At 38.5% G+C, this 11090-nt stretch overlaps 1 pseudogene; it reads left to right on the top strand.

Annotated features, from left to right (window-relative positions):
• Nucleotides 1-2381: 2381 nt before the first annotated feature.
• On the top strand, nt 2382-10477 carry LOC137946725 (ABC transporter G family member 1-like; annotated as a pseudogene).
• The last annotated feature ends 613 nt before the right edge of the window (nt 10478-11090 follow it).

The following is an 11090-nucleotide window of genomic DNA, read 5'->3' as shown; positions in this document are numbered from 1 at the left end:
AAATGAACTATAGAATTTGAAATCCTATTGTGTATGATAATGATTTGAATATATAAATGGACAGGGTTGCATATGTACTTAAAATGAAGAGATGTGATAGAGCTCCAACTTTGAAATCACAAGATATCATTTAAAAATGGGAGGAAGTGAAAATGAAACCAAATGATAGATAATACATAGGAGATATGAAGAAGTCACCTCAAATAAAGAAAACTGAACATGAAAACAAGAAGAGTCCTATGGGCATAGAGGGAAAAAATTAAAAAGGAGAAAGAAGAGACACTGGGGAGAAGGAAATAATGTTGCCAAATAGGAGGCTATGCATCCTTGACAAGAGAAAAGAAAGGAATACCCTTAGTGAAATTTCCCTCTCCCCATAGTGAAAACCAAAGTTCCTAAGCCCTCACACAAAATTTGAGAAGTTTTAGGCTCCTCCAAAGCTTGAAAGGAAGCCAAAATCGATATTTTTCTTCATCGAGCTAATTATTTCTATACTTGTTCAGTTAAATATTTATTGAATACTTAAATTTAAATTTGTTGAACATCTTACAAGTAGTTCATAGATCGTATTTTACTCAACCATTGCATTTGAGTAGTTGTGTGATTGACAACCACTTGAAATCAGTTTTACAACTTCTATTCTCAAATCATATGGATACATGCTTGTACATTATTTTATTAGGGCATTTGAAAAGGCTTTTATTAAGTATTAAAATTTTAGAATAAGATTTTAATATAAGGCACAAAATTTTATATTCAATTCACTCCCACTAGATGCCACCTTGCAGACATTAATTATTAAGTTATACTCCTCTCTTTAAAAAAAAAAAATTGGAGGTACAAGAAAAAAGGGTTAAATGAAAGTTCATTCCAGTGTGCTCAACCCTATGTGATGACTTAATATTATAATCATATATTTATGCTTGTATTGTAGTCTCAAATATTTCACCTATCACTTCGCTTAAATTCATTTTAGTTTATCTAATTTTCCTATTCCAGTTCACCAATTTTTTAAAGAGTTCACTATAATTTTTCAAATTTCGACTCGAGTTATAACTTGAACTTGTAATCCTTAGTGAAGAAAAAAATTACGTTTTATGGAACAGACGGTTAGTTTAAATTTATTTATGTTTAAAAGATTTCACAGAGAAGTGTATTAATCCAAAGAAATGTATTCTTTATTTTTATTTTGGTACAGCAAATACCTACACTACAAAAGGCAGCAACTAAATAAAGAAAGTTGTGGGCATATTAATTAAAAGAAGAGAGGAGGGACCAACATCGACATAAGTTAGGAGGACGTATTTTTATTTTGGCATTATGTTTGAATATAGAAAACTAAATTATTTTTTTCGAACTAATCTTTTTTGTCTTAAAAGCTCTCTTTTTATTTGCAAGAGTGCCACTTCATTATGTTTAAAACAATGATATTGCTTTCATTTTATGAATAAAAAAAGGAAACGATATGAAATAAACTTCAATTATGAATGCTGGAGACAAGGAAAAGATGTAGAGTTTGAAGAAATTAAGTCGTAGGTCATTGAATTTAGGCTTAGAAGTAACTATTTTGGTCCCTACAAGTAGCATTAAGCAATGTTGTTGAGGGAGCTAGTGGACTAACTTTAGTTCGACATTTGGAAGCTCAAAAATTATTTTAGGCCAATAATAGTTAATTGGAAAATCAATTATAAATTTATTGTTAATTTTTTTATCTTTTATTTGTTATAAGTTAAATTTTAAACATATTTTAAATGTAGGAGTTGATAATAAATAGTAATTTTTTGAGTTACTAAAGAAATAAAAATCTAAAGTATTGCGCCAGGCGTTTATTTTCTTTTTCTTCCGTTTTATAATGCAAAAAAAGGTAATATTTATTGTTTTTCTTCTGCACATAGGCAGTCTAGGGTTTAGGGTTTAGGGAACGTAACTTGTTAACCCAATCAAAATTGGGTATTTTGACAAATACGTTTAAAACGTGGGTATTTTCCAAACATTCCCTATATCTAATATGTTGGTAAATCTTCCCATGTCTTTGATCATTGTGATTTTACAACATTTGGCACACAACGTCACAGTATCAAATAACGGCCAACTCGTCCCCGACTCTGTTCTCATGGCCTTTTTCCCTGTACATAACAAGGAGTCTACGAAGAGCAAGGCAACGGCAAACTAGCTTCGCCAGTGTCCGGATATTCAGTCCAGTTCCACTCCTTTTTTTCGTAGTTTTTGTCCTTGACAGATAAAAGTCTCCTCCCGTGTCTCTGAGCCTGCAATTTCGTCGAATATTCTTCATGTCTTCTCGTGTATTGGCGCACGGATGGGCACCGAACTCCAGGACTCCGTCTCTACGTACTGAGCCCCAGGAGGAAGAAGATATAGAAATGGACAGTCTCGTTTCTCATGTTCCGGTTGATATTTCTTTTAGCGGTGAAGTCCTCCCTTTCTCAGGACATCAGCCTCCTCTTCCTCCTCGAACGAGCGGCAGTCCCAGTCCCCGTAGCGCATCGCCCTCGTTCCAGTCTCTTCATGGAGACTCGCATACTAACACTGGGACAGTGGTGGAGCCTGCTAGAGTTGGGAAGCAGAAGGAGATGATTCATTTCAAGAAGTGGGACTCACAGGATAGAAGTGTGTTCTTGACATGGAAGAACGTTGGCGTCACGGCTTCTGACGGTGAGAACGGATACAGAGCGATATTACAGGGGCTCACGGGCTACGCAGAGCCCGGGGAGGCTTTGGCTATCATGGGGCCTTCTGGTTGTGGAAAATCTGCTCTGCTTGATGCCTTGGCAGGTGCTTTTTTCAAGTCAATCCATCGTTCTGTCTTATCTTTCATTAATTTTGATAAAAACCATAAACTCCATGTAATCCTCAAAATCTTCCGTTAAGACTTTCTACAGTAGAGAGAGAAAGCTGTTTTAATTGAATGGATTGCAGGGAGACTGCGCTCAAACACAAAACAATCCGGTGATATCCTGATCAAAGGCCAGAAACAAGCGCTGACGTTTGGAACTTCAGTAAAGTCACACTGGACTGGTTACTGTACCTCTTCTTCGTCGAGACGACGAAGTTTTCGTGTCTCGACAGTGCGTCTCCCCCTTCGCCGAAGTCAACTATGATGTATGGTCCCAGATCATGGAGATGCAAATTGCGGGACGAGAAAAACTTGAATATATTATGGGAAAAACACTATTCCCACAAGAAACGGATGCCTCCTATGCGAAATGGTATGCTGAAAATCAAAAAGTCAAGGGGTGGTTGTTAACCTCTATGTCACTAGATATTATGAAGCGCTATATTCGGCTGCGTACCGCACGCGAAATATGGAATGCTCTGGAAAAAGCTTTCTATGATGGGTCAGATGAATCACAATTATTTTCATTGAATCAGAGAGCTTTCTCCACCAAACAGACTGGTCGTCCTTTAACAACGTATTATGGTGATCTTGTGGAAATTTTTCAAGAACTTTGATCATCGTGACAGGACTATAATGAAAGATCTTGATGATGTTATCGCTTATAGGAAATCCATTGAAAGATTGCGCGTTCATATTTTCTTAAACGGATTGGATGCAGAATTCGAACAAGTCCGTGGCAAAATTCTCAGAAAAGACCCGATATTGGATCTTGAAGAAGCTTATGCTTATCGTGACTCTATTCGTAGAACCACTTTAAATAGTGAAGTTGACCGTGTTGAGACATCTGCAATGGTAGCACGTTGAGCTAAGCCTAAAACAGCTCGACCAACTAGTCCTAACAGTTATCAAAATCGAACATCAGGATCTTAGAATCGTAGCTATGAGGTTGGAACAACCAAACCAGAGCGCATTTGTACTCACTGTGGTGAGACTGGACATACAAAGGAACGATGTTATGAACTTATCGGGTATCCAGAATGGTGGGACCCTACAAAAGCGCCTCGCAAACGGAACTCCAAATCAAATAATCATGCTTCCGTTGTAGTAGCAGAACCTTCCACCTCTCACACAACTAAGGATGCATCAGTCTTAATCGCTACATCTGGTAAGATTCTTAATACTTCTACTCCTAGTAGAAACAGTGAATGGATAATTGATTCTGGTGCTACCGATCATATAACCTTTGACAATCTTCATGTTAAAAGTATGAAACCATCTGAACAACATATCGTATCTACAGCAAATGGTACTCCATCTCACGTTATTGGAGAAGGTTCTATCACTCTCACTGAAAATCTAAGTCTTGATTCTGTATTAGTTGTTCCAACCCTCAATCATAATCTATTATCGGTTGCTCAAATAACTCGTACTCTGCATTGTATTGTGGTTTTTTGGCCTAACCTTTGTGTTTTTAAGGATATCCAAACTCAGAAGACAATTGGGTATGGTACTAGAAGGGGGAAACTCTATTACCTTGATCTGCAGCCAGAAAGTTTTCATCAGTTAGCCCAAGCGTTCTCCATGAAGAATAAATCTGCAGATTCTGACATTTGGTTATGGCATAAACGGTTGGGTCATTCATCCTTTGGTTATTTAAAGAAATTGTTTCCTATACTTTTTGAAAAGCTATCTATTTCAGATTTTAAGTGTGATGTATGTGAATTGGCGAAAAGCCATCGTGTTCCATTCCCAATAAGCATGAATAGGAGCTCAGAACCATTTATGATTATTCACTTTGATGTGTGGGGTCCAACAAATATAGCCTCTCTTAGTGATAAACGGTGGTTTGTTTCTTTTATTGATGATCACACCTGTATGACTTGGATTTGTTTAATGAAGTCAAAAAGTGAAGTTAGTTCGTTGTTCAAACAATTTCACAAAATGATAGTCACTCAGTATCATTCTACAATACGAACTCTTCGAAGTGACAATGGGGGAGAATTTATGAATCAAAGTTTCAAAGAATATCTAGATGATCATGGAATTACTCATCAAACTACTTGTCCGTACACCCCTCAACAAAATGGAGTTGCAGAGCGAAAGAACCGCCACCTTCTTGAGGTTGTTCGTGTTTCCTTGTTTGAAGCTCATATGTCGGCAAGTTACTGGGGTGAAGTCATCACAACTGCAGCTTACCTTATCAATCGAATACCCTCGAGTGTGTTACAATTTCAGACTCCCTTGAGTGTTCTTCATAAAACCATAAGTTCACCTGCTGTGCCGAATCTACCACCTAAAGTTTTTGGGTGTGTAGCCTTTGTTCACCTCCATAAGTCATTGAGACATAAATTGGAACCCCGAGCTCTCAAGTGTATTTTTGTTGGTTATGCTCAACATCAGAAAGGTTATCGTTGTTATCATCCTCTATCTCGCAAATTGTATGTCACTCTTGATGTGGTATTTCACGAAGAAAACATGTATTATTCTACTATTGAGTCTTCAATACAGGAGGAGAACAGGATTGAATTAAAGACCCTTTATCATCATTTGGATATTTTGGATAGTACAAGTGGTCAATATTTTGATTACAACTGTGGACATCAAAATGATTCACAGGATGAAGAAAGACAAGACCAGATGGAAGTGATGCAACCAGAGTCTCAGTCGCCATCTTCCCCCCTTCATAATGTACCAATGGATCAATTGCCTTCTGAGTCCGAGTCCATGTCTGAACCTCAGGTAAGTTCCGAAACTCAACTAAGAGTGTTACCTCATCGAACCACAAGAGGAAAACCTAGAGTCAATTATGAACGTCTTCTCACCTCTAAATCTCAGTATCCCATGCATAATTTTGTGTCTTATCATAGATTGTCAAAGGCAAATGAGGTATTTGTGAATCAATTATCTGCTAGATCTATTCCTAATAGTGTGCAGGAAGCCTTGAAAGATTCTAAATGGAAAGAAGCCATGAATGAAGAAATGAGGTCTCTTCAGAAGAATTCAACATGGGAAGTGGTTGACCTACCTGTAGGAAAGACACTAGTTGGATGCAGGTGGGTATTTACCATTAAATATAAAACCGATGGTACTATTGAAAGGTTCAAAGCAAGGCTTGTCGCCAAAGGATATACTCAAACCTATGGGATCGATTATATGGAGACATTCGCACCAGTGGCCAAAATCAATACCGTTCGGATTCTACTATCTCTGGCTGTGAATCTTGATTGGCCCTTATATCAGTTTGATGTAAAAAATGCATTTTTACACGGAGATCTCCATGAAGAAGTATATATGGAATTACCTCCTGGATGCAGTATGCAAAACAAAGGAGGCAAACAAGTATGTAAACTGAGGAAATCCCTATATGGTTTGAAGCAGTCCCCGAGGGCGTGGTTTGGAAGGTTTACGAATTTTATGAAATCTATCGGATACAAGCAAAGCAACTCAGATCATACTCTCTTCCTGAAATATAACAAGGAGGACATCACAGCTCTTATTGTATATGTTGATGATATGATTGTAACTGGGAATGACAGAAGAAAAGAAATCATTGCAAAATCGTCTTGCTAGAGAATTTGAAATGAAGGATCTTGGCTACTTAAAATATTTTCTTGGCATTGAAGTGTCCAGATCTAAGGAAGGAATTTTTTTATCTCAACGAAAATATGCTTTGGATTTATTGAAGGAAACTGGTATGACAACATGTAGTCCAGTCAGTACTCCTATGGAAGAAAATCTGAAACTTGGAATACATTCAGATCAAGTTCCTGCTAACAAGGAGCGTTATCAGAGACTAGTTGGGAGGTTAATGTATCTTGCACATACCCGACCAGACTTAGCTTATGTACTAAGTGTGGTTAGTCAATTTATGCACTCTCCAAGTGAAGAACATATGAATGTCGTCAACCGTATCCTACGCTACCTGAAATCATCTCCAGGGAAAGGAATTTTATTTAAAAAGGGAGGTGACATGAAAATTGAAGGTTAGACCGATGCCGATTGGGCTGGGTCAATAGAAGATCGACGATCTACCTCTGGATACTTTACATTTGTAGGTGGAAATTTGGTCACTTGGAGAAGTAAGAAACAAGAGGTGGTGGCTAGATCTTCAGCTGAAGCCGAATACAGGGGAATGGCCAAGGCAATATGTGAATTATTATGGATCAAAAATCTGATACAAGAACTACATATTGAGCAGACAAGTCCTATGAAATTATATTGTGACAATAAAGCCGCATGTGATATTGCCCACAACCTAGTCCAGCATGATAGAACTAAACATGTTGAAGTTGATAGACATTTTATTAAAGAAAAGTTATAAGCAAGAATCATTGAAGTCCCTCATGTTCGATCTGAGGATCAGCTTGCCGAAGGCAGTGTCTTACCGAGCTTTTAACAAATGTCTTGACAAGTTGGGCATAAGTGATATCTATGCACCAACTTGAGGGGGAGTGTTAAGATTTACTTAGAGATTTCTTTCCTTAAGGAGAAATCATGTAATATTTTGTAAATCCGGTGATTGGGGTAATCCCATTAATCACTCAAATTCTTCCATGTATATTTTGTATAAAGGCTATTTAAGCCGATGATGTGAATGAGAAATTAAGATTGAATGTGAATCATTATTTTCGAGTCTATCAACCCCTTGTTGTATAGTTTGTGCAAGTTTAACGCTTTCTATACTTGATAACGATTTATCTTCCCACAACTCCAGGCTTATGTGACCCAAGACGACAGTCTAATGACAACTTTAACGGTCAAAGAAGCGATCTACTACTCGGCTCAATTCCAACTTCCAGACTCCATGTCAAAATCGGAGAAGAAAGAGAGCGGAGATGACCATAAAGGAGATGGGACTAGAGGATGCTATGAACACAAGAATTGAAGGAAGCGCTTCAAAAGGACTGAGTGGAGGTCAGAAGAGGAGAGTGAGTATCTGCACAGAGATGTTAACCCACCCAAGCTTCTTTTCATGGATGAACCCACCAGTGGTCCAGACAATGATGATTCGTACCACGTCATGAGTCGAATAGTGGGCATCGCCAGGGAAGGTGGGCGAACTGTTATTGCGTCCATTCATCAGCCTAGCAGAGAGGTCTTTGAGCTGTTCCACAATCTCTGCCTTCTGTCAGCTGGTAGAGCAGTTTATTTCGGTCCTACATCTGCAGCCAGTGAGGTAATCAGCTCTCTCATTAGATAATGTACAGAATCAGGTTCTATTGAATTAGCACAATATTAACATGGTCCTCTTTTCGTGACTGTGGATTTCTTGCAGTTCTTTGCAGTAAGTGGCTTCCCATGTCCAACTCTGAGGAATCCCTCGGATCACTACCTTAGATCTATCAATAAAGACTTTGATCAGGTGAATAACCAAGGAATTTTTTCTTCTTTCACTTCTTCATTTGTTTCTTTTGATTTTTTTTATTTGATTCTTTATGTAGTTGAGAGTCACCTTTCTATTAGCTATCCGATAAGTAATCGGTAATCATCTCTGTTATTGTTATCAGGACATTGAGGAAAGCGGCGGTGGCAAGTCGACTGCAGAAATAATTGAAGTCCTCGTAGAATCATACAAGACATCTGCCCTTGCCCAGCAAGTGACGAGACTTGTGGAAGAGATTTGCACTAGGGTAAGCATGGAATAAGAACCAAGCACTGGACGGTAATATAGTTGAAAGTAGCCATTCTGTCGAACTATTTTCTTGTGTTCTTGTGTTCTTCAGGGAGGGGGAGCTTTGGAGAAGAGGGCAAAGCCAAGCAAACTTTCTTACTCAATCCATCGTTCTCACCAAAAGATCATCTTTGAACATGTTAAGGGATCTTGGTTACTATTGGCTCCGGTTTGTAGTATACATTTCTCTTTTCTTTTGTGCGGGTACCATCTTCCACGCCATTGGGCATGATTCTGATTCAATTAAGGTGATCTAAGGTCCTTCTTTGCTGCCTATGTATCCTCCATTTCCTTGCTCATCCATGGATCTTTTGTTTTCTTCATCAGGCTAGAGGTTCTATTCTTATGTTTATGACTTTCTATCGCGTTTTCATGGGAATTGGAGGATCCATTGCCTTTAAAGAGGACATGAAGGTCAGTTCCATCCCAAACGTGCTCATTGCTTGTCTCTCCGAAAAGAATTCAATAAATGAGCACAAACCCAACCCCGTATATGTATTGTTTAAACTGCAATTTTTGTTCTCTAATGGGAATTCATATATGAATAGATATTTTGCCATGAGAGAATAAATGAGCACTACGGAGTCGCAGCATTCGTGGTGGGAAATGCCCTGTCTTCCATTCCCTTCTTGATTCTCATATCGGTCACTCCCGCTACCATCCTTACTTCTTTGTTACGGTCCCGGGTCATGGATCGAGTAACACGGCATGGAACTTGAGACTCCAGCACTCAAAATTTAACTCACTTCACGTCAAAGGTTTGTATATGAGTATTTCTCTTTGACCAGTGTTCGGCCAGGAGGAAAGATCCTCTTTTGATGGCCCTACCGAGTTGCTGTGCTAGGTAGGAGACCCCACAACAATGTTGACCTTGCTAGAGCAATGTGCTCTCTTTTCTTGCTCACGGCAAAGAGGGTTTGGCCATCTTTGTTGCTGATCTAGCTAAGAGTGCAATCCTTCTTTCTTAAATAACTTGAAACACGAGTTTGGGATAGAGTAATACCTCTTCTTTGATGTTATGATCAGCTCCCACGTTGCACTAGGATTGCTCAAGATTTGAGTATAAAGATCCTTGCTTTTCTGCTCAGTAGGGGAGGAATTGAGCCCTCTTTTGCTGCTACTGCCGAGAAGGAGGACAGACCTCCTCTTTGGGCTCGGAAAAGGGCAGGAAGCTCCTTTTCTTAGTAGGGATGATGGTGGATGAATTTGGGTGAATATGGATGACAAAGGAGGGTGAAGGGTAGGTTAAATTTTTTGAGTAAACCCTAAAGTCGAGATCAAGAGGAGATCTCAACCTGTTTACACTAGGTTATTCTAAAATCTCAAAGCTTACCTATTTCATTCATTCATTTCCCTTAAATAAGTCACGTCATGGAGTTTTAGGGTTAGGGTTACAATAATTCCCCATAATGCCCTTACATATAAAGTAATTAGAAATAACTCCTACTTAAAACAATATAAGAAATAAATCCTACTCAAAGTAATATAAGAAATAAATCCTATTGAGTGAGTTCTTGTTGCCTCTTTCGTTGTATGCTATTGAGTCTACGACATTCTTAGTCGGCCTTCAAAAGAATTTTGAGCATTTCCTCTACTTCAGTTTGGTCTTATTCGTATGCTGGATGCTGGTGGAGAGTCTAATTATGGTCATCGTAAGCGTTGTGTCGAACTACCTCATGGCACTCATGACCGGTGCCACAATCCAGGGACTCATGATGTTGAACGATGGCTTTTACCGATTACCAAATGAGTTGCCCAAGACGTTCTCGAAATACCCAGTCTACTACATCTCCTTCCATAAGTACGCAATCCAAGGACTGTACAAGAACGAGTTTCTGGAGATGACGTTCCCCAACCCGCAGGCCGGAGGATCACCAACCATTACCGGCCGGAGCTCCTCTATTCCTTCAGAGCAAGACTACAATACAAGCTCGAAATACACTAAATAGAGGATCACTTATATGTAAATGGAAAGTTATCGAGCTATACCTGTTGGATACCTCATGGTAAACAATGTGAAACCTTTGGGAAAACTCATTGAAGGTGCAATTCTACAACCTGTGCCTATCATCAAATGGGAAGTCAGGGTGTTACCCATGATCCCATCCATGATTTACTACAAGCTGCACAAACATTTCTTAATGATTGTCAACCATGGTCCTGTAGTTATGTTGAAGTCTCTAGAGTTGGACAGAGTGAATTTTGATAAATTCATTATGGTGGTCATGGATGCCAATAAGTCATTAACCCATTCATTTTGGATTTTCTTTTTGCCATTTTTTGGATATATGTTACCATTTTTTTGTACAAGACTTTGTTGGAGAGGTAAAATTTATTACTTTTAATAAACATAGTTGAATGATTCGTCGAAATGCCAATTACAGAGTTTCTTCTTATTAATTAAAGGGAATTTCAGGATAATGCCCAGTTTTTTTAGCATAATAACACAAATAACTAACTTTTTAACTTATTTGCAGAAATTTCTAATTTTGACGGGTCAACTATACATGTGTATAGTCAAAAGTGACACGTAAGACATGACTAATTACTTGGTGCCATATC

The sequence above is a fragment of the Aristolochia californica genome, unplaced genomic scaffold, assembly GCF_029961685.1.
Source record: "Aristolochia californica isolate CCGP_79_NKW_82.1479 unplaced genomic scaffold, dmAriCali1.0.hap1 SCAF_12, whole genome shotgun sequence".
Lineage (NCBI taxonomy): Eukaryota > Viridiplantae > Streptophyta > Magnoliopsida > Piperales > Aristolochiaceae > Aristolochia > Aristolochia californica.
Note: the sequence above shows the minus strand (reverse complement) of the source record. Positions and strands in the feature narration are given on the sequence as shown.